A 22059-nucleotide genomic window follows, 5' to 3' on the forward strand; every position below is an offset into this window, starting at 1 on the left:
TGGGCCAAGGTTGCCTACTGTGGCTTTCAGGGGTTCCTCCTTTTCATATAAGCAGAATTTGAATTGGGCTCCTAGGTTTAATTGGCCAGGCATTACTCACAAACATATCAATTTTCAAAGTAGCCACATCCAGGACTCATAAATAAGTATCGTGATCACTTCACTAAATAAGTGAGCTTCTATAACCAGAATATCTTATGTCTTTTATTTTTTTCTTTTCTCTCTCTTCTTTATTCTATTTTCTATTCTATTTGAATAATGACATGCAGATAGGATGCCATTATTCTGGGATATTTTTCACGTTATTTGTGTAGGAATTTAAATGTATACTTGCAGGATAGAGTATCTAAATCATTCAATCTCTCTGTTATAAAAATAATGCAGAAAGTCTTCAGTGATTAGCTGTCTCACAACTACTATTGTTGGGTCTTCTGAAGTATGAATTTTATGTGTGAATTCCAAATCTAAGTGCTCCTCTTTTGGATCAAAACGCCACCAAAAGAAAAACAATAACAACTCAAAAGTCTTCATTGTGGCGTCCGTCTTTCGTAGTTCTCACTATAACCTTGACTTCCTCTCCTTAACTTTTTTAATGACAAAATGTGCAGTGGTCAAACACAATGAAATAGACTGTGTTGACCTCAGATAAGATTGAATTGGGTCACTTCCACTAAATAAAGTGAAGTTCAATTTTGCACTATGCAAAAAACAACTTATTGAAGTTACTTATTTCTGAGAATCCCTACCAAATTTCCAATCTGACACCTCGTTGCTTCTCACATTTGTCTACTGAACATAGTGACGTGAATTTTCTACTGGTAGTATTAGCTGTATTGTGAAGTCATATTTCAGTATTTTCACTTTTAAATATATGTATTTTGTGAGCAGTGAAATGGCGATAGAAGAGAGTTGGCCGTGATTAAGCTAAAATACGTAAATGGGCATTTCCCAGTTTGTTTTATTAGGTGGGAGTAGGGGGTGAAGGCAAATATCTGCTTTAAATGATCGAAGGTTCCTCTCAAGAATAAAAACAAAGTGCGGTACAGTGAAACTCCCAAATACCATTTTCCGAGGCACCTTTGTCTGTAGTGAAACGCAAAGTGACTCATTTGCACGGGGTCTACACCTTGGCATATCACATGAAAGCAAGGCCAACACAACAATTTCCCCCAGAAACAGTGTTCTTTATTAATGCCACCAGGCAGTAGACAAGCTGTCACCAACAGAGTCATTATAATGCCCGAGACAGAGTATCCCGATAACTCTGCTTTATTCTGCTGGAGTCACTCTGTGCCACTGCATGATTGAGCGTCTCCCTCATGTTTAGAAAAGAGTCAGTTCATGTTACCACTGTAAACTCAATCCCTGAACATATCGCCTCCCACCAACAGGACAAAATGCAAATGAGAACACTTTGCACTTTATAAAGAATGTTCCTGGAAAGATGGTCCAAGTGGTTTATAAACTAGAACTATCTTTTCCGAGAGTAAACAAAGGCATGGAGTGGTTAGAAAATAGTGTCAATGGGACAACTTATTGGAAGACAAAGTAGGAAAAAAAAAAAACCTTTGAAGTGTATTATGACCAATAGGTGTTATCTTTACACAAGCATTCTGAAAACTATCATGAAAAACATGTGAAAACCTGATTTCTAGTTCAGCAGAGAAGGTGTGTTTTCTCCAAAATGACAGGGTGATTCACTGATGAAAAGTGTTCAAATGTTAAACGTCAGTCTTTGGGTGGTAAATGAGTCCAATCTTTCATTTCTATCAATGTATACACAAGTTGGGAATCTGACTTGTTAATAATATTAACCTGATATTGAGAGGTAGTACATTTGGTTTTTCTCAAACTAGAGCCAGTCTTCTCAGGAATTTACCTGTCAGTAGAATGGTGATTCTATAAACTGCTTCACCTTTCCATCAGTTGTGTAGAAATGTTCTCCAAGAAATTATTCTTCCTTCAGTGAGCCCAGAACTGATGCAATATGGGGGAAAATTGACTAATGACAACATTTGAAGATTAACAACAGAGTTGTTTAAGAATAGTAATCCCATGTTTCTGTCATCCTAGGGCTTAGTGGTTAATTTATTTAAATGACTATATTGAAAAGTTAAAAAACAAAACAAAAACAAAACTCAGCTTGGTAGACATGTTAGAAAGGGGAGCCTCTCCAGACGTTTAAGGGATGGAAAAAGTAGTTAAGAAGCTACTTTGCTAGCCCCTGAATGGGATGGTCAAGAATTCTACTCTCAAAGGCTAGTCAATCTGTTTGCTGTTTTATATCACGTGCTACCCTTGATTAGTGACAGACTCTTTTTTTCTTGCTTTTCCCTGTTAAATTGTCACCTATGTAATTACTCATCAACAGGAACTATTTTCCTCTGGTCTCCAATTTTAATTCTGAGAAGCTTTTCTTATTTGTGTTTTTATATTTTTTACAAGACTTTTTAATTTTTAAAAAGTTTTTGATTTTTTAAAATGTTGTTCTTATACTTTTCAAGTTGCATGGTTTTACTGCAAAATAAAATGTCCCAGGAAAATTATAATCAGGGTAATCAGAATCACATAACAAATATACTTGCTTTTCCATTCAGTGGCTTTTCCCAAATGGAAGCACACTGAACATACTTGATCTGCAGTCTTTTGACTTAACATACTTGATCTGCAGTCCTTTGCCTTGGTAGTACAGGGCAGGTAATTTTGTCTTAGAAGAAAGAATGTGAAAGAAGCAATTGCTTTAAGTGAGTGACAGTCTTAGTTCCTCAAAGTCCAGGATGCCAGGTCAATAGCTCTATGAGGAGGGTGGCAGGGAAGCTCTTCTTTGAAAACTTCTTTGAAATTGCTGGAGTTATACATCTCTATACTGTGAAAGAAAAAGAGAAAATGAGAGGTGGACACAGAGAGAGAGAGAAAGAGAGGGAGTGTCATTACAGTTTGAACTAGTGCATACACGTACACATTAGGGTCACTAGAAAAGGCTTATACGAGCCACTCTTCTTAACAAAGTCATTAGGAATAGGTATCTTTTATAAATAATAATGGATAATAATTATTTATATTACAGGTCCAATGGAGAAGATAGGAACCAGGTTAGACATTTTTGACTCAAATAGTTGCAGTCCTCTCAGGATAGATACTTTGAGGGTGAGCCCAGCCTCTCTATAATAAACATGTTATATTTTAGTTTTCTTATTAATTTTTCCCAATGCTTCAAAGACAGAATATTGGAAGGATGTTTTTTCTTGTAGGATATTAAATGAAAAAATAAGAATAAAAAGATAAAAGACATTTTCAACTCCAACTCTTGGGGAGTAAATTAACTAGACAGTGTCATACAATGGTAACTACTGCATTCACATTTTGTGAAATGTATAGAATATGTTGACCATCTAGCATCATAAACGAAGTGACTATAAATAAAAAAGATCACCTTCAATAAAAGCTTCAGTCAAGGGAATGCTACAGGTTTGATTAACCATTTTCCACCAAAAGCAATCTCTTCTCAGTTGAAGATATGGACAACATTAACTGAGTAAACCCTTGTTGTAACTTTGCTATATATATATTTTATAGCATATAAAATATATATATATGATATATATTTTATAGCATATAAAATATATATATGATATATATTTTATAGCATATAAAATATATATATATGATATATATTTTATAGCATATAAAATATATATCATATGATATATATTTTATAGCATATAAATATATATATATGATATATATTTTATAGCATATAAAATATATATATGATATATATTTGTGAAGAGCTAATCCACAATTTTAATCTGAGCAGAAGCAGTATCATTAACCAACAATAGTCACATATTTCCAGAATCATAACAACACTGTTACTTGTAGCATCCACGAAATTCTCTACATTTAATGCCATCTAATTCCTGTAACAACAAACCAGGTAAAAATACTTTCCTATATTTTATAAATGATCAGAAAACAAAGGCTCTGGGATGCTAAGTAATATTTGCAATTAAAAAGCTTAGAGTGGTCTCATTATGCTAAATTATCATTATCTTTTATTCATTTATCTTTTGTTTCTGTTATCTAGATGTGTTTAGGAATATCTCTTAATTTTTAATTATTAGACTGAAACCTGATTAAAATAAAACTAAACAGTTGCAGGATAAAGCTATGACTTTAAGTACACTAGTGGGTTGGAGGCTAAGAGAGAGCTAAGGGTATGAGAACCAAGTTCAGGAATACACCAATGTAAAGCTACATGCATAGTCATGGTACAAAATTTCTTGAGTTGCATGGTGACATTTTCAGGGAAATAATTCACTTGCGTCACTAGCTCCAGAATTTCATGTGTAAAAAGTGGATAGCTGAGAATTCTTAGAATGCTTGAAAACTATTAAGACTCAAAATAAAACAATTCTACCTCCATTACACCTGTTTGACTGACATTTGGGAGTCAGCCACTCCCAACATTTAAAACACATGATTCTTTTAGGAAGCTTTTTTCAACATTTTTCAAATGTACTACTTTTTGTCAATAAAATTTTGAAATCACATTTCCTCGTCTACCTAATAATATACTGTTTCTTCCAGGCATAATTGAAAGCCTTTTTTAATTAAAAATGGAAAATATCTTCTTTTACTTACTCATATTTCAGTACCATGGTAATGTCTAACAGTGCATTCGTATATTGAAAAGTGCTGCATTTGGATTTACATGGCTTTAGGCTTCAGGTTAATCATCACATCCTCTTTACATCTAAAAATAGCTCATGTCTTTCCAAATGGGTACCAAACCCTCTGATTTCTTAGAATTTGTTTTTCCCCCTGCTTACATTTGAAGCCACCCACCCGTTTTTTTTTTTTTTTTTTTTTTTTTTTTTTTGTCTTCTCATGGCTAAAAAGTAGTATTCTGCAGAAATTTTCATTCACCTTCCCTAGGAACCAACGTTCCATTACTCCCATTACAGAATGTCTTTGATGTGCACATGGGTGAGAAAGAGCAAGAGAACCAAAGTCAGAGGAGGCTTGAATGTGTGGGGTATGACATTAATTTGCACTTTGAATAATCATCTCAGGATATGGCTACAGGATGTCAGCATATCTGCTTCAAAAGTGGGGAAAAAACCCTGAAGTCAATCAACTCATTGGTCTACCCAGTTTAAAACAACTGATTTGAATTTAAAAAGTAAGTTTATGATTGCTCTGTCTTATATAGAGACAAATCTGTATGAATATGGTTATATAACCTTCTCACAGATCTTAATATGTACCCATTTAAACAATGTACTTATAATAAAAATCAGGGAGCTTTAAAAGTATTAATATATTTATTTTTATTTCTTAATATATATTTAGCTTTCCTAAACTAGTTTAGTTTTAATGATATTCCTATTTCAATAACTTTTGAAATGAAAGAAAGTGTTGTTCGTTTAACATTTATTTCAGATTAAACGTTCTAATAATTTTGGTCACCTACACTTAGAGTTGAAAAATGTACATCAGCATTTTCAAAACATTCAGAAAGTAAAAGAAAATAACTTTTAGAAAATGTTTAGTTTTCTTCTAGTATTAATGCAAAAGAGAGTTATGGTGTTAATTGTAAGCATATAGTGCATTCAGAGTTTTACTTTTAATCTTTTGGTTTAGATAAAATAAGGCCAAAATATATCTATTACAGTGGCTCCTTATCTTTATGTTGCTTAGGACATTTTTCCACCACTGCATCTTGGGCACAATTTATTTGATAACCTAATGAGGGCTTTTTCTGTTATATCCTGTCCACTGGGTAAGAATGAAAGAGAAAATCTGTTGAGTTGAATTGTGTCCCCTAAAATTCATATGTTGAAGCCCTAACCTCCAGTGCCTCAGTCTGCGGTCTTACTTGGAAATAGGATCATTGAAGAGGTAGTTAGTATGGGGTCATACTTCATGGATGAGGGTGGGACCCTAATCCAGTATGACAGGTGTCCTTATTAAAGGAAGCAATTTGAACACAGAGACAAACTCCCACAGGAAGAACAACGTGTGAAGGTAAGTCAGGAATTGGAGCAATGATTCTATAAGCCAAGGGACACCAAAAATGGCCAGGACATGACCAGAGAGAGGCATGAAACAGATTCCCCCCCTCACAGCTTCAGAGGCAACCAACCCCACTGACACCTTGATCTTCAACTTGTAGCCTCCAGAACCATGAGACAATACATTTCTTTTCTTTAAGTGTCCCTGTCTGTGGTACTTTGTGATGGCAGCCCTAGCAATCTATAAAATCTAATATAAATTCCAACCGGAGGAGGCTCATTCCCTTTCCTTTGAGAAAGAAAACAATATTTTATGTATCCTATGTGATTACTGTCTGCCCTTTCCTTACGTATCTTCATATATAGAAAAATCATATAGAGAGAGCCCATATGACAGACTAGTACATTATATAGAGACTTTGTTCATGCCCCAGAGATTCTCATTAAAAAGAAACTGGATCATCCATAGTGACACATCATGGTTTTGCAAATCTGTTCTTGACTTTATGGTCCAAGGAGTATAATCAACTTAGTCCCAATCAACTCTGCACTAATGGCAATGCCATCCATATTTCTACATAAGAAGGGAGCCTCAGTTTCCTCATGCAAAAAAAAGAATAAATTGCATTAAAATTATTCACTTTATTGTACACATTTTTACTTTACGTAAAAACCATTTTGAAATGAAAGTTATATCACTAACATTTGACTTAATACAGATTTGGATCTTCAGTATTATTACTATCAAAGTTTTTTTTGCTTTCACTGAATTGTACGTGTACATATATTTAATAAGAAATTTGAAAAATGTATCTTCTGAATCAATATCTAATTAATCTCTCCTTATAGCCTCTTTAAAGGGTAAGAGCTTGTTGAATGAATGAAGAAGGAACAAGAATCGGTTCAAAGTTGGAAAGAATAAAACTGTGTGTGTGTGTGTGTGCGCGCGCGCACGTGTGTGTGTGTGTAGTTGATTGGCTGGTTTGAGAAGGTCTTTATTTTTCCTTCATTTATGTATAAATAAATGTTTTATGTTGAGGTAATCATAGATCCACATGGAGTTGTAAGAACTATGAGAGAGTGATCTCATACGCTTATACCCAGTTTTCCCCAGTGGTAACATCTTGCAAAAGCATAATACAATATTATAACCAGGACGTTGACACTGGTACAGTCAAGATTCAGAGCATTTTCATCACAGCAAGGATTCCTCATGTTTCTCTTTTATCGTGACACCCACTTCCTTCCTGCATGGATTCCCACCTTAACCCCCTGGCAACCACTAGTCTATTCTCCATTTCTGTCATTTTCTCATTTCAAGGATGTTATATAAAGGGAATCATACCATATATAATCTTTGGAAACTGACTTTATTTTCAGTCAGCATAGTTCTTTGGTGATACATCCAGGTTGTCGAATGCATGGACAGTTTGTTCCTTGTTATTGGGAGTAGTAATCCATAGTCAGTTGTACTATGTTTTGTTTAACCATTTATTCATGGAGAGATATCTGATTATTTCCAGTTTTTGGTTATTATAAGTAGATGTGCCACAATGTTCAGGTTTGTTCTCATTTCCCTGGAATAAATGCGAAAGAGAACAATTGCTGGGTCAAAGATAAATACAGTTGAATATTTAACTGTTCAAAAAACTGCCAAGCTGTTTACTATTAGAGAAATGCAAATTAAAACCACAGAAAAGTATTACTGCACATGTAGCAGAATGACGAAAATCGGGATAAAAACAAACACAGCAAGGATGCAGAGGACATGTCACTGTCACATGACTGGTGCCAAACCAGTTTGAAGAGACATATTTTATCCATATTTCCTGAGGTCATTTATTCTCCATTTTAGATCTACTCTTAGAGACCTCTCAAAATCTACTTGGTGAGCCTAACTTTAAATAAAGGTACACCTCAGAATTAAGGACAAGAATCTACAGTCAGTCCTCATTACTTATGGATTTCATGTTTACAGACCTGCCTACTCCCTAAAATTACCTGTAACTCCCAAATCAATAGCCACAGTCATTTCATGTCCCTTCACAGACATGTGGAGAGCAGCAAAAAAACTGTCACCCAAAGTGCACGTTCCCAGATGAGGTTCAACAAAGCGACATTCTGCCTTGCTCCTGTTTTATATCTCATACTGTACACAACTGTCCTTTTGGTGTGCGGTCTATTTAGTGCCACATTTTTCTCATTTTGTGCTTTTTGCTGCTGCTTTCACTCCAGTGATATAGTGCCATCTAGTATTCCTAAGTGCAAGAAGGCTTCAAGGTGCCATATGAAGAAAAGAGATGTGTTTGATAAGCCTTGTTCAAGCGTTAGTTACAGTGCTGTTGGCCATGAATTCAAGTGTTAATAAATCAATGATGTATGTTAAACAAGGTGTCCTTTAACAGAAACACACATAAAACAAGGTCATGTATTGATTGTTTTATGACAATGTGTGACCAGAGGCTCGAAGGAACGTCCTCTGTGTTTCCCATGGGAGCAACGGTTCAGTATTTGCTAATTCAGGGCTTACAGCAATGACGTTCTTTAAAGAACATAATTACCACAAACAATAAGAACTGACTGCGTGTTACTCTATGGAGGAATCACGGTGAAATCATAACAGCAACAAAAACCAACCTAAAACAAGAACATAATTACCACAAACAACAAGAACTGACTGCGTGTTACTCTATGGAGGAATCACGGTCAAATCATAACAGCAACACAAACCAACCTAAAACAAACCTCCCTCCAAAAAATACCTTCCTGATTCCCAACTCACTTTTCTTTTCCCCATCAGGTAGACTTAGGGGACCATACAGCCTAGTTGGGGGAGAAAGTCTTGGTTTGTCAAATGTATCAACAGTTTGTTTCTTTTCAGTTGAGGATAGTGGTCCATAGTAGACCACTTTTTCATGTATTATCAGTGTCTTATTTTGTAGTCAAAATACCATGGGGTCGGGCGTGGTGACTCACACTTGTAATCTCAGCACTTTGGGAGGCCGAGGCGGGTGGATCACAAGGTCAGGAGTTTGAGACCATCCTGTCTAACACGGTGAAACCCCGTGTATTATTTGGGAGTGGTGGCAGGCACCTGTAGTCCCAGTTACCTGGGAGGCTGAAGCAGGAGAATCGCTTGAACCCCGCAGGCAGAGGTTGCAGTGAGCCGAGATCGTACCACTGTACTCCAGCGTGGGCAACAGAGCGAGACTGTCTCAAAGAAAAAAAAAAAAAAGGTACCATGGTTGGAATGATAAATGATATTGTCATTTTTGTTAGTGGTGAGGTGAGTGGCATCTGAAATACGTATTTTTTTAAGGTATATAATGAAATTGTGCTTAGGGGAGTTATAATTTATGTATTTTTATATATACTTAAATCAATACATTCTTACAGACTAGCTTCTTTACTGGTAACATACAGGCTGATTTTCTCACTCCATGGATGAATATGGACATAAATCTAGGAGTGGAGGCCCCTTAGTCACCAGCTTACCCCAGGTGTCTTGCTCTTATCTTTCAGAGGGGAACATTGGTTAGAGGTCTCTCTCCACCATGTGCTATTCTCCAGGACTTTGGGTGAATCCAGGTGTGGGAAAGAAGGTAGCATCAGCTGTAAGATTCAATGATGTCTCTGGTACAGCAGAATACAAACTGCAAACTTTGAAATGCCTTCAAAACTCCTTGGCTCCTCCTGGAGACTTGAACTTGAAGGAAAGCACTGATTAGTTTGAAACTCTGGGCTTGAACACTAGAATAATGAAGCCTCCCTCATAGCCCTCTAGCAAGGAGTACCTGGGGATATTCCCATGTGAGCCAAGGGGCTACTAGTGAGGATGCCATCAGGAGCTCCACAAAAGGGACGGGTCTCGGGGATCTCCTGGGCAGCAGAGGTAAAGTGGGGAGAGTAATTCTAGTGACCAGAGTGAGTTTCTGAACTCACAGTTTCTGATGATCAGCACTGTGATTCTCGACTTCCAGCAGTGAGACAGAAAGATGGCATCGGATAGCCTTGCTGTGGCTCCCGGAACCTCAATCCTCAGCCCATAGTCTGTTGCTCCAGAAAGCTACATGTGATTGAAATGTTTTATGCCACTGGAAAATGAAAAAAAAAACAAAAAACAAAAAACAAAAAAACACAACAACAATAAAACTTTGCCACATAATTCCAGTACTAGATTATGACATTGGGAGAACACCTTTATTTCTATAGATCTTGTGGAGGTAAAAAATGATATTTTCCCAGATACTATTGAGAAGTCTATTATATAAATACCTTAAGATTTGACAATGGGGGTGAGAAGCAATTATCCGTGTAATAACAATGCCGAAAATGTAGAGAATTACTTCAAACTGCTATTACTTTGTAAAGACGAGCACAAAGGTTTACTGCTTTCACTCTGAAAAGGGATTTCTGTAAAGTAGACAAAATAAAATTTCAGTTAGTGTTTGGCTTCACTCCACTCCCCAGACTGGAACCTTGCTTTGGTGTTACTTAAGTTAGGAAACTGATCGCAAGGTTTGAAAATGTAAGTAAATTCATCAGTTTCAGAATCATTGTTGGCTTTCCATTGTTATAGAAGCCAGAAGTTAGTGAGAAATAATCTACCATTTACTGGGAAATTTCATCAATGTGTCTATATACCAGAAATGACTACATATTCATCAACTCTTTAAGTGCATATTTTCTAAAACTCCAGTTAATATCTTTATGAATATTCAGGAAAGACTGATGCTGTATCGAGAAATTTTCTGTAATAGACAAGCTGTGAAATTGCTCTCTCCTTTCTCACCTTCAAATTTAGAGTGTAGCCCACTGACCAAACTCTAGGCATTGAAATACCTATATCTGCACAATTTATAAGCAACTAGAATTACCAACTTTTAGAAGTGGACCTACCCAGGTAGAATTGTGAATTATTATTTGCATGATACTTAAACAATTTTTTAAAAATTATACACATTGTCACTTTTGAGTTTGATCATTGCAGGTAAACTGGTTACAGCAAATTTTAAAATTCTTATTATGCAGATTAGGCAACTAAGTGTCAAGAACTTTAGTTCACTTGACTAGTCACACTATTACTAAGTACATAGCATGACTCAATGCATGCTATTAAAGTAAATGTCGTTTTTCTCTCTATCTCTATAGCACAGATCCTTTTATCCCAAATGGGTGGTCTTTGTTGCTTTACTAATGTCCTCCCTTCCTCTCTTTTCATGGTCCTCTTCTCTTCTTGGTGTTTTGCTGTGTTAGGATGTTCAGCTCTAGCTTGTCTCCTTAGGGATGGGAAAACAAACAACTGATTGCTAAAGCTTTTGAGTCTCCAATGCTGTCATTCATGGTGTTCTCCACATCTTTTTAAGAAGGGCATTAAATCGCAGCACCCACACGGTTATGTCCAAGTTCCTCCTAAACGGCCACCACCCATCCGTGCCATGGTGTGTTGGGCTGGATGGGCAAATGGATCTGTTTTCAGATTTCAATGTCTAGGTCATATTGAAGTAACACCCTAAAACAAAATTTGGTTCAAATTTCCATAACCTTTAATCTTTTTGCAAAGCTAATAAAGTAACATAATCTTGCATTACATATAGACAGAGGAGGAAGGGGGGTGAGGATATGAATAAGGGCTCATTTATCTTTATTTCTTCTTCTAGAAAGTAAGGGTGTTTATCTAGAAGCTACCTAAGGTGTCTTCTAGCTTTATGATTATATGTTTGATGATATTCTAAGGGTTGAGCTTATACTTACTCATATCCTTCAAACCAGACTTACTGTGATTGACCTTTATTTTGGATATTTCAGCCCCTCCTATTTTTATATCCACCATTGATTTAATATTATAAAAATTTGATAGTTGATACTAACTGTTATTCAGAGAACAGTGGTTTTATGGGTTTATTTGGGAAAAGTTTATGTGTCCACTCACGGACTCCCCTCTCCCTTCTTCCCTCTCATTCTCTCTCTCTCTTCCTTCCTTTCTTTCTCTCTCCTTAGGACACATTCTGAGCACATATTATATGCTCAGCACTCTGCTAGGGTCTGGAAACATGATTGTGAGTAGGAAACAAAACTTTTACTCTTTTTTGAGACAGAGTCTCACTCTGTCACCCAGGCTGGAGTGCAGTGGCATGATCTCGACTCACTGCACCATCCACCTCCCAGATTCAAGCATTTCTTGTGCTTCACCCTCTCTAATAACTAGGATTACAGGCACACACCACCACACCAGGCTAATTTTTGTATTTTTAGTAGAGGTGGGGTTTCTCCATGTTGGCCAGACTGGTCTCGAACTCCTGACCTTAAGTGATCCAGCTGCCTTGGCTGCCCAAAATGCTGGGATTACAGGCGTGAGCCACTGCGACTGGCCCTAAAACTTTTACTCTTTTGGGTATGAAAATGCCCAGTGAATAAAGAGTGTTCTAGGTGCAGAGGACATGCTTTGAGAAGACTAGAGGTAAAATAAGGAAATTAAAGGAAATAGTGTTCCCAGTGTTCCCATGATATGTACAGAGAAGAGATGTGAAGGATGGTGGTCATTTAGGCTACACAGATGACCGTGGGGGAAGCTGGTGAACCATATTAAGGATTTTGATTTACTCTGAGGGCATGGAAAGCCATTAGAAGATTTTGAAATGAAGAGAGACAAGTTGAAATTTGTGTTTTTGAAAGATTATTTGGACAGCTGTCGTGCCAATGAATTAAATGAGGTTAAGACTAGAAAAAGGAAGAAAATGTAGGCAATATGAATGTAATTTAGACATGAGTTTTTGAACTTGTTTTGGTGGGAGGGGTAAAGAACTTTAGGTGGGTTGTAGAGTATTTAGGAGACAGAATTCCTAAGATTGCATAATGTAGGTGATGTTCAGGGTGAGAAGGAGAAATTCTCCTCCCTCTGGCCCACAATTCTGCCAAGTTTTCAAGTGGGCAGCTGGGTGGATCATTAATAGTCTTTACAGAGTTCGAAACCTGAAAAGGAGAAAAGATTGTTTTTAAGTAGGAGGAGGATGGTAGGAAGAGTGCAGGATTTTTTGGAAGGAAGAGTAAATGATAATGGAATTAAATGAGTTCTCTATTTGGTTACGCTGGATTTGAGCACTCAGATGGAGAAGTGCAGCCAGCAATTGAATATTTTGGTTTAAATATCAGGAAAGGAGAAAGACTGGGGATGAACTTTTATAATGTTGCTGTATGGAAGCTGGTATATAAAAGGAGATTCAGGGCTTTTAAATCTTTTAGGCCTTTAGCTAACCACTTTTTTGTCTGTTTGATGAGTCATATGAGTCTATGAAATAGTTATTTAAAATATTTAAACTCTGAGGCACTTTTTAAACAAAGGCTTGACATAGGCATGATTTTTAACTGAGTAAAATATCTAGCCAAGTGTGATATAAAAGTTAAAACCACACCGCAAGAATAGGCATTTCATTTTTTTTTTTTTTTTTTTTTACCCTGGGCAAAATATAATGATCTATTTTCAAATAATGTGTATATCTGTGTGGATGTGGATGGGAAGGGATTGGCTTTTATAAGCATATTTTAAAGGCTCAAAGGGCTTACACACATCAAATGTTCTTCAAAAACAACAACGTGGTGATTGAAGTGTAAATGAATCATGAAATATATGGATTAAATATGCCTGGGTTTATTACACATAATTAAAAATTTAAGACTTGCTTTGGGCAAAATATGACTGAGGTTTTTCTATTGAACCCCAAACACTCAGAAACATTGAAACATTGTAATACCAAATCTTTCCAAGTTTGTAAGGCCTGAGATTTCTACAGATCATATTATATATTTTTCCCTTAGAAATATATCAACACTTACTTTAAGAGGTCTAAAATACAATGTTCGGGAAGAAATAACATTTCCTTGAAAATTCAAATACAAGTGGGTCTTTTTAGAAATAAAGTATGCAAATTAGAAAATTATTTGAGTAGAATTGGATCTGATGGACAGAATTTGGGTATAGAATGAACCACACGTCTTGTAACAATGGACTACATCTAATCAGCTGAAGAAAAGCAAAGCTCAGGATCAAAACTCTATGACTTCACAGCCGCACACGTGGGAAACAAAACACAATTTAGGGGTTTTCGTTGATTATTAAGTCGATACACATCTGCAATGTGATGGTGCTGCCCTTGAGAAGCCATTTCTACCTCGGACTAAATAAAGAATTAAAGTGTCTGGACACTGCTCCAGGCCAGTCAAAACATGGGTTAGCACTGCGTCCATCACATACTCAGTGAGTTTTTCCAGGGCAATTGGTCTCCATCATGAACAGGTTCCAGATAACTCCTCATGTAGGAAACTATGAACAAGCCCAGGAAAATAGCCAGTGCTACAAGGAGATGAAAATTACCTAAAAATAACTGGAGGAAAACAACCTATAAGGGAGGGCCAAATTCTGATTCTTAACAAATAACTTTCTGGCGGGGCACAGTGGCTCACCCCTGTTATCCCAGCACTTTCAGAGGCCGAGGCTGGAGGGTCGCTTGAACTCAGGAGTTCAAGACCAGCCTGGGCAACATGGCAAAATCCTATCTCTACTAGAAAGGCAAAAATTAGCCGGTCATGGTGGTGCATGCCTGTAATCAACACTCGGGAGGCTGAGGCAGCAGAATCACTTGAACCCGGAAGGTGGAGGTTGCAGTCAGCCAAGATCACCTCACTGCACTCCAACCTAAGCAACAGTGTGAGACTCTAAATAAATAAATAAAAAGAACTTTCCATTGGTTGAAGTTATCAAAATGGGAATAACACTATTGCCTACTGCTCAAGGAATAATTCCCTTTAATCAGAGGTCTTCAGATAAATAATTTGGGTTGCTGTAAATACAATTTATTATCACAAGCAAATAAGTATTTAATAGTTGTTTGTACATTAGTGCACATGAATCATATGCCTTATGTAGTTTCCAAGGCAATCTTAGCTTCCTCAAATGAACCTTTCCTTTCCTTACCATGTAGACATTTTTCACAAGTTGTAATAAATTTGGTGCTCTTGTCTGATAAACCAGGAAGACATGTGACCAAATGCATTTCAGGATAATGTTTGCAAAGTTCTGTTAACTTCGCTCAATAATCATCTTGCACCATTTTAATCATTTTTTAAAAGAATTTTCTCCATGACATCTACAATCCTACTGGTAAGCTACAAAGCCTATCTTTCTTTAGTTTTGAGGCATATTTTCAATAACCAATAGAATTACACTCAGATAGCCCCTAGATGTCAGAACTATAGGTTGTAATAGCACTTTGAGCTTACATCCCTTGTGAAAGAGAATAGGGTGTGTGACTAACAGGTTAATTGATATAGGCATTACTCACAATGTATTCCATCCTAAACCCTGAACCATTTGTCATTTTGTTGCAAATCCCTTTTGCTGAGATTTTGCTAGAAAGAGTTCCTTTTCCCAAACCATATTCACATATTTTTAGATGTAACTCCATCCCATATAACTCTGGTCAAGTGCTTGAAACAAACCAGCAAGCCAGCGGTGGGTTATATGTCGTGTGCTCCAGGCGGTGGCCAGAAGGGTGATAAAAGAACATCAACGGCCGGGGCGGTGGCTCACGCCTGTAATCACAGCATCCTGGGAGGCCAAAGCAGGATGGATCACGAGGTCAGGAGATCAAAACCATCCTGGCAAGCACGGTGAAACCCTGTCCCTACTAAAAACACAAAAAAATTAGCCAGGCGTCGTGGCAGGAGCCTGTAGTCCCAGCTTCTAGGGAAGCTGAAGCAGGAGAATGGCGTGAACCCGGGAGACGGAGCTTGCAGTGAGCCGAGATTGTAGCACTGCACTCCAGCCTGGGCGACAGAGGGAGACTCTGTCTCAAGAAAAAGAAAGAAAGAGAGAAAGAGAGAGAAAGGAAAGAAAGAAGGAAGGAAGGAAGGAAGGAAGGAAGGAAGGAAGGAAGGAAGGAAGGAAGGAAGGAAGGAAGGAAAGAGAAAGAAAGAAAGAGAGAGAGAAAGAAAGAGAGAGAAAGAGAGAGAAAGGAAAGAAAGAAGGAAGGAAGGAAGGAAGGAAGGAAGGAAGGAAAGAGAAAGAAAGAGAAAGAAAGAAAGAAAGAAAGAAAGAGAGAGAGAAAGAGAGAGAGAAAGAGAGAGAAAGGAAAGAAAGAAAGAAAGAAGGAAGGAAGGAAGGAAGGAGAAAGAAAGAGAAAGAAAGAAAGAAAGAGAGAAAGAGAGAAAGAGAGAGAGAAAGAAGGAAAGAAGGAAAGAAGGAAAGGAAGGAAGGAAGGAGGAAAAAAATGAACATTTATGGAGAGTCTGTCCTATGTGTTAGGTGCTTTCGGTCATTTGATCCTGGTGGTAATATTGAGACACAGGAATTATGACCACCATTTTACAGATGAAGGAATGGATCTTAAGAGAAGTTAAGTAGACAGTACATAGTTCCAGTGGGGAACTTCATGTATGTTCCATTTGCCACACAAAAAAAGCAAAACAGGTATGCTCTGGATCCTCTGTTAACAGATATTTAATGTATCACTTCCTTTATTTATAATAATTTGTTTTACAACTTTTTAAGTAACAGTGAATAAGTACTTACCCAGTTCAATTTGCACTTAGAAGATGTAGCATAATTCTTTGCGTAGACCAGGTGTTCCTAAAATTATTTAAGAATTTGTAAGTAAATGAACATACGAATAACACATCTCACACATATATTTAAATGACTGAACAAGAATACTTGAATTCCACAGTTGCATGGACAAAAATTGTTGATGAAATTTCTAACTATAAGACCCCTAACAACTGTATAATAAGTTGAATGGCAATTATTCCACTAGAATGTGATGTGAAAGCCTGAAATCAAGTGTGTGTGTTTTGAGGGGGGTGGTGGGGGAAGCCTGGGCATTTCATTTTATTTTGTTTTGTTTTCTCACCTAACTAATCACCAGTATATATTCCCAATTACAAAGTGTTGCTTTAAATTCTAATTATTGCTTTTTAAATTAAATACTGATTTATATTTTAAATTAATATTCATATTCAAATGAGTATTTTGGGGGAGATTGGGGACAGCAAATCTCTTCAGAAGACCTCTGAGAAATACTTTGCTTAGTGGAACAAATATCTTAGGAGTGAATGATGAGTATAGGCCACCGTGGTACACATGCTTCTGATAAAGTGGTCTCCCTGCCTCATCTTGGCCTCTTCCTCTCTCCCTCCCTCCTTCCCATCCTTCTCCTCTTCCTTCTGTTTTTAGGGATGCAAAAAATTTTTTTAATAATAATTTTAAGGTTTTATTTTAAACATGCAGCAAAGCATGTCATTTCTAACCACCTAAACGTTTCAAAGGAGAGCCAAGAAAGAATAACTGCAACGCAAAGAGAAACCCAAAGTAGTGGAAAGTGAGGAGGAGACAGGCTTCAGCAAACAAGAAAGTGAAAAACTGTTCTCGAATCAACCTCTACACAAATTACAGTGCGTTGTGCTCAGTTCTCACAAACATGTTTTCTTCCGCAAAAATTTAACATTGAAGCCTTTTCTAGCTAAGCTGCATCTTGCTTTTGGACACATACATGCCCATCATTTACTTATTTACCCTTATATCTTATACGTGAGAGAGAAACCTCAGGATCTCTAGGTTTTATATAATGAATACAAGTTTTATATAAGCATCGATCTTGTACTTTCTTCATTCCCCACATACCTGTGCTTAAATGAAATCTATAATTTTATTGTCTGATAATTCGTGAAAGCACATATAAAGACAGTGTGAAAAAAACATAAGAGGCTACATATTCCATAACATCATGGATAACTTTGAAGGTAGTTAAAACATTTTAATAGTTTCATTTGACTTCAAAATAAATGTGTGCAAAAGTTAGTAACAATGCTATGAACTTAGTTTAAGTAGCAGCTAAACTGTAGCTATTAATATACCGTAGAGTAGTTGCTGCCAGTTGAAATAGAATGTTCCAGGCCAAATATTAATAGATGCATTTATTCCCACTGAGCAAGCTAAAAAACTAATAAAGTATTAGTTTGGTAATAAAGTAATTAGTAAAACTAATAAGTATTGCCCACAGATTACTCTTGCTAATTCAGGTTTATGAAAACATGAATTTGTATTCCACAAGAATATATTCACATGTGGTTATGTTGCTTACCTAATTTGATTCAATCTAATGAATATTTCCATGTATGATTTATCCCTTATTCCCTATTTTTCTATATAGCATCTTTCCAGCTATATATATATGTATTCACCTACCTATCTTTTTTTTTTTTTTTTTTTTTTTTTTTTTGAGACGGAGTCTCGCTCTGTCGCCCAGGCTGGAGTGCAGTGGCCGGATCTCAGCTCATTGCAAGCTCCGCCTCCCGGGTTTATGCCATTCTCCTGCCTCAGCCTCCCACGTAGCTAGGACTACAGGCGCCCGCCACATCGCCCGGCTAGTTTTTTGTATTTTTTAGTAGAGACGGGGTTTCACCGTGTTAGCCAGGATGGACTCGATCTCCTGACCTCGTGATCCGCCCGTCTTGGCCTCCCAAAGTGCTGGGATTACAGGCTTGAGCCACCGCGCCCGGTCCCTATCTATCCATTTTATATTTGACACCTAAACTCATTTGATATATTTCAAGAAAGTAAAATTAAACTGATATGGCAGTTATTTGTTGGCAAAATAAAGATAGATTAGTAAAGTCACATTTTCCCAGAAATGTTGTTATTACAAGTAACTGTCTGTCATGATGTCCATAGTATAGTTGAAGGTCATGGTCATTTACCAAAGTCATACATTTGGCAGGACAATATTATATCAATTGCTCAATAAGAGTGACACTTTTACTCCTACACACCTCTAATAAAACTTTCCATCATGAGTTCTTACGATATTACTTGGTGATATAATGACAATGTGGGCATTTCCACAAAATCTCTGTAACTGCTGATGACATTTATACAGCTGTTGAAAATGCACAGAGAATACAACATACAAAATAACATGAAATATTTTTACATGCTGTGCTCTGGGCGTTACTAAATTAAACCTATGATTCCCACAAGTTCCTTTTATATGGCAGTGTCCTATCTAGAAGAAAATTTAGACGTTACGTAGAACACACAAGTATCCTGCGTTTCAGTTTTTTAATATGAAGCAAGTTTTGTCACATGAAAAATATGACAGTCCTTGACATTTCCTGGTTGTGATAAGCCAGTTGGTCAAGGAAGTCCTGTTCACCTGGAGAAAACCTAAGACATCATGTTTCACATGTGTGCACTGAGCACAGCCACTGAGACCTTGCTCACGTTCCTCCGATGCTGTTTGGCATCTTCCCTCACCGCTTAAGTGATGGAGCTTTCTCTCATCAGGGCTGCTCACATACCTGAGGTGGGTGACAGCAAACACTTGGGGAGGAGTCTCTTAAACTGAACTCTCCCTCCACTTGGTCTCTAAGGCATGGCCTTCTTCATAAAACCTTTAAATCTATCATTGAAAACTAAGGATGAAGAGACAAAATGGCTCAGAGAATGCAGCAGGTAATGTAAATTCACGTGGAGAAGCAAACAGCCATTGATAGCAGGTAGCTTTTTCTTGCAGGCAGAAACTGAAACAGGTAAGAGTAAAACATTTAGGGCCAAAGACAGGAGCTCAAATCTCTCTCAAGCCATTTCATTCAGCCCCTTTTCCTGTCCAAATTTCTGCTTCCTCATCTCTAAAATAAGGATAGTAACACCAGCGGTTTTTAGAAGCTGAAGGAGATGAAAATACTTTTAACTCTGAAAGGGCTAACTGACTCTTATTTGATGCCTCGACTTCTTTCTATTAACCAATTTGAGAGAATTCTCCAAGACAGCAGCATTCTGAAAAAGTGGTCAGAGTGGACAGAGAGAATTCACTGGGGGAGAAGCGTGGGGAACGGAACAAACAGGGAAACTTAGATTCCTTTCTAGATGGTTTCACTTTCTTCATGGTTTTCCTAAAGCACTTCTGTTTTTGACCTGCTGCAAGAAGTTTCACATAACCATTAGCAAATGGAAACTTTTGTCAAACATGGACACCAGAATGCAGTGTATCCCACTGTATCTTAACAGGCAGAAAAGCTGAACAAGCTTGACTGGCAGCAGACACCAGCTTCTATGGCATAACTCACAAGTAATGAATACTCAATCATATATTGATCATATACTCTATGCAAAAATGCATTCCATTCATTTATCATCATACCTCTAACTTGCAGGGTATGGAACATGAGTGCACTGTGTACAGAGAACTGGGCTACAATTTAATCTACTTTGGAAATTTTATTCAATCTGTACATGTGCATGTGTGGGTAAACACAGCCAGTTAAAATGAAAAATAATTGAAATCAGCATTACATTTAACAGATTTGCTCTATAAATTCTGCGCATTACACATAACTAACATAGACTCTTTGATCAAAGAGAGATCAATGTGATTCAGTGACTCACCTTTCATAAAGAGTGTAATGAAGCAATTTTCACTATTGGCATAACAACTTCTTGCATAAAACCTATTTCAGTAATTTTAATCAAATATTTCTGAAAAATAAAGTACATGCACCTTTCTTCTTTTGGATACTATTAAAGTATTACCAACAGCCAAAGCAGCAAATATCTCTCTGTATTGGCTAGATATATGCAAAATTGAATAATCCAATAATTATTTCCATTTACTGAATTTATGAAAGAAATGGAAACAAAATGCAGTTTGTGAGTAAATAACAACAAAAATCTGAGATTCCTTTTGCTATTTTTGCCTTTCAACAGTGCTTTCTGAGAATTTAATTATATTATTCCACTTAATGGAATTATATTATTCCATTTAATTCAACCCAATCCATTCTAACAAAAAAATATATTCAAATTTTGTTTGAGCGCAGTGCCTAGAGTTCGAACAGGGCCTGGGTGATGTATCATAAGAGTGCATCATAGAAACAAAACATTTTAGTAACATGAAACACTAGAAGTGAAAAATGTGACTGCCTCAAGTGGTGCATACATGTAGTTTAACATCAGATTCCTTTTAATCTTGATGAGTTTTGAACATAAACCCTTATACCGTAAAGGACATAGGCAGTCAGTAGAAACTTTGGGCTAAGCCTTAGACTTGTTGGCAATGCTGCAGTTTATTTAAAATCGGAAAGCATTCCCTGCTAGTGAAAAAAGGGAGACAAAACAAACAAAACAAAAATTATACTCAATACGATTACCCAGCACTAGAACAGTAAACTTAATAACCTAATTCTACTCCCTTTATTCAGAGAAAATCAATTTCTTAAAAGTCAAACCCTACTAATATTAATCAGAACTGAGAGAACTATTATTAAATAACTATATTTAGAGAAATGTTTATTGAACTCACGTGAAGTTCAACTTCATGGGAACAGAATTCTGTCTTGTTCTCTTCAGCTCCTTAGTGTATAGAACAGTAACCAACAAATAGTAAATACTGGATTGTTACTGAGTGAATCAGTGTGGTGGATTCAATATGCAGTCAAATATATGGAGGATGTTTTGGAGTCCTGAAAAATGTTTAGGTGAAAAATCAGTAAATATTACATATATATCATGATCATAAATTATTTAGTGGTAAGGGAAATAATTAAAGGGAAATATCTCCAAAATATTAAGTTGCTTAAGGGGAAAAAAATACAGTGTTATTTCCCACTCCCACTCAATGTATCTTTGCAGTTTCCAAATTTTCCTCAGTGGGTACAGATTATTTTCACAATAAAATAGTTTTTAACAACATCCTTTCACTTTCTAAAATAACTATTAATGTGAATGGTTGTGGCTACTGACTGGAAAAAAAAGGGGCAGTTTAGAAAGGTGAGAATTTGGAAAAAGAAAATGGATCTTTCCTGTGTTTCATTGAAAACAAATGATTAAAATATGATTAATATAAAATAATAATTTGAACAGACTCAGCTGTGCCTATTTGAGAGGCAGTAAACTGCAGTGTCTCAGAACTCAGGAACATGACTTGCTGGATACCAGCTTGGGTGAGCTGGGAAACCCATGGGCTCAGTCTGTTTCAGTTGCTTAACCTGAAGT

The 22059-nt window shown here is 36.7% G+C and overlaps 1 long non-coding RNA gene across 3 annotated transcripts in view; it reads right to left on the minus strand.

Annotated features, from left to right (window-relative positions):
• The window catches only part of LOC115900488, a 17849-nt gene extending 1211 nt beyond the window's left edge, over window positions 1-16638 (minus strand). The window contains exons 1-7 of one of the 3 annotated variants that reach the window (XR_004060169.1): window positions 16585-16638; window positions 15513-15621; window positions 10293-10430; window positions 9812-10111; window positions 9513-9723; window positions 7363-7594; window positions 1098-2866 (exon numbers count right to left, since the gene is read on the minus strand). This is a non-coding gene — a long non-coding RNA (uncharacterized LOC115900488). Of the gene's footprint in view, window positions 1-1097; window positions 2867-7362; window positions 7595-9512; window positions 9724-9811; window positions 10112-10292; window positions 10431-15512; window positions 15669-16584 lie in introns of those variants that run through there. The other 2 variants (XR_004060170.1, XR_004060168.1) reach the window with 2 other exon arrangements.
• Window positions 16639-22059: the final 5421 nt, after the last annotated feature.

The sequence above is a fragment of the Rhinopithecus roxellana genome, chromosome 11, assembly GCF_007565055.1.
Source record: "Rhinopithecus roxellana isolate Shanxi Qingling chromosome 11, ASM756505v1, whole genome shotgun sequence".
NCBI lineage: Eukaryota > Metazoa > Chordata > Mammalia > Primates > Cercopithecidae > Rhinopithecus > Rhinopithecus roxellana.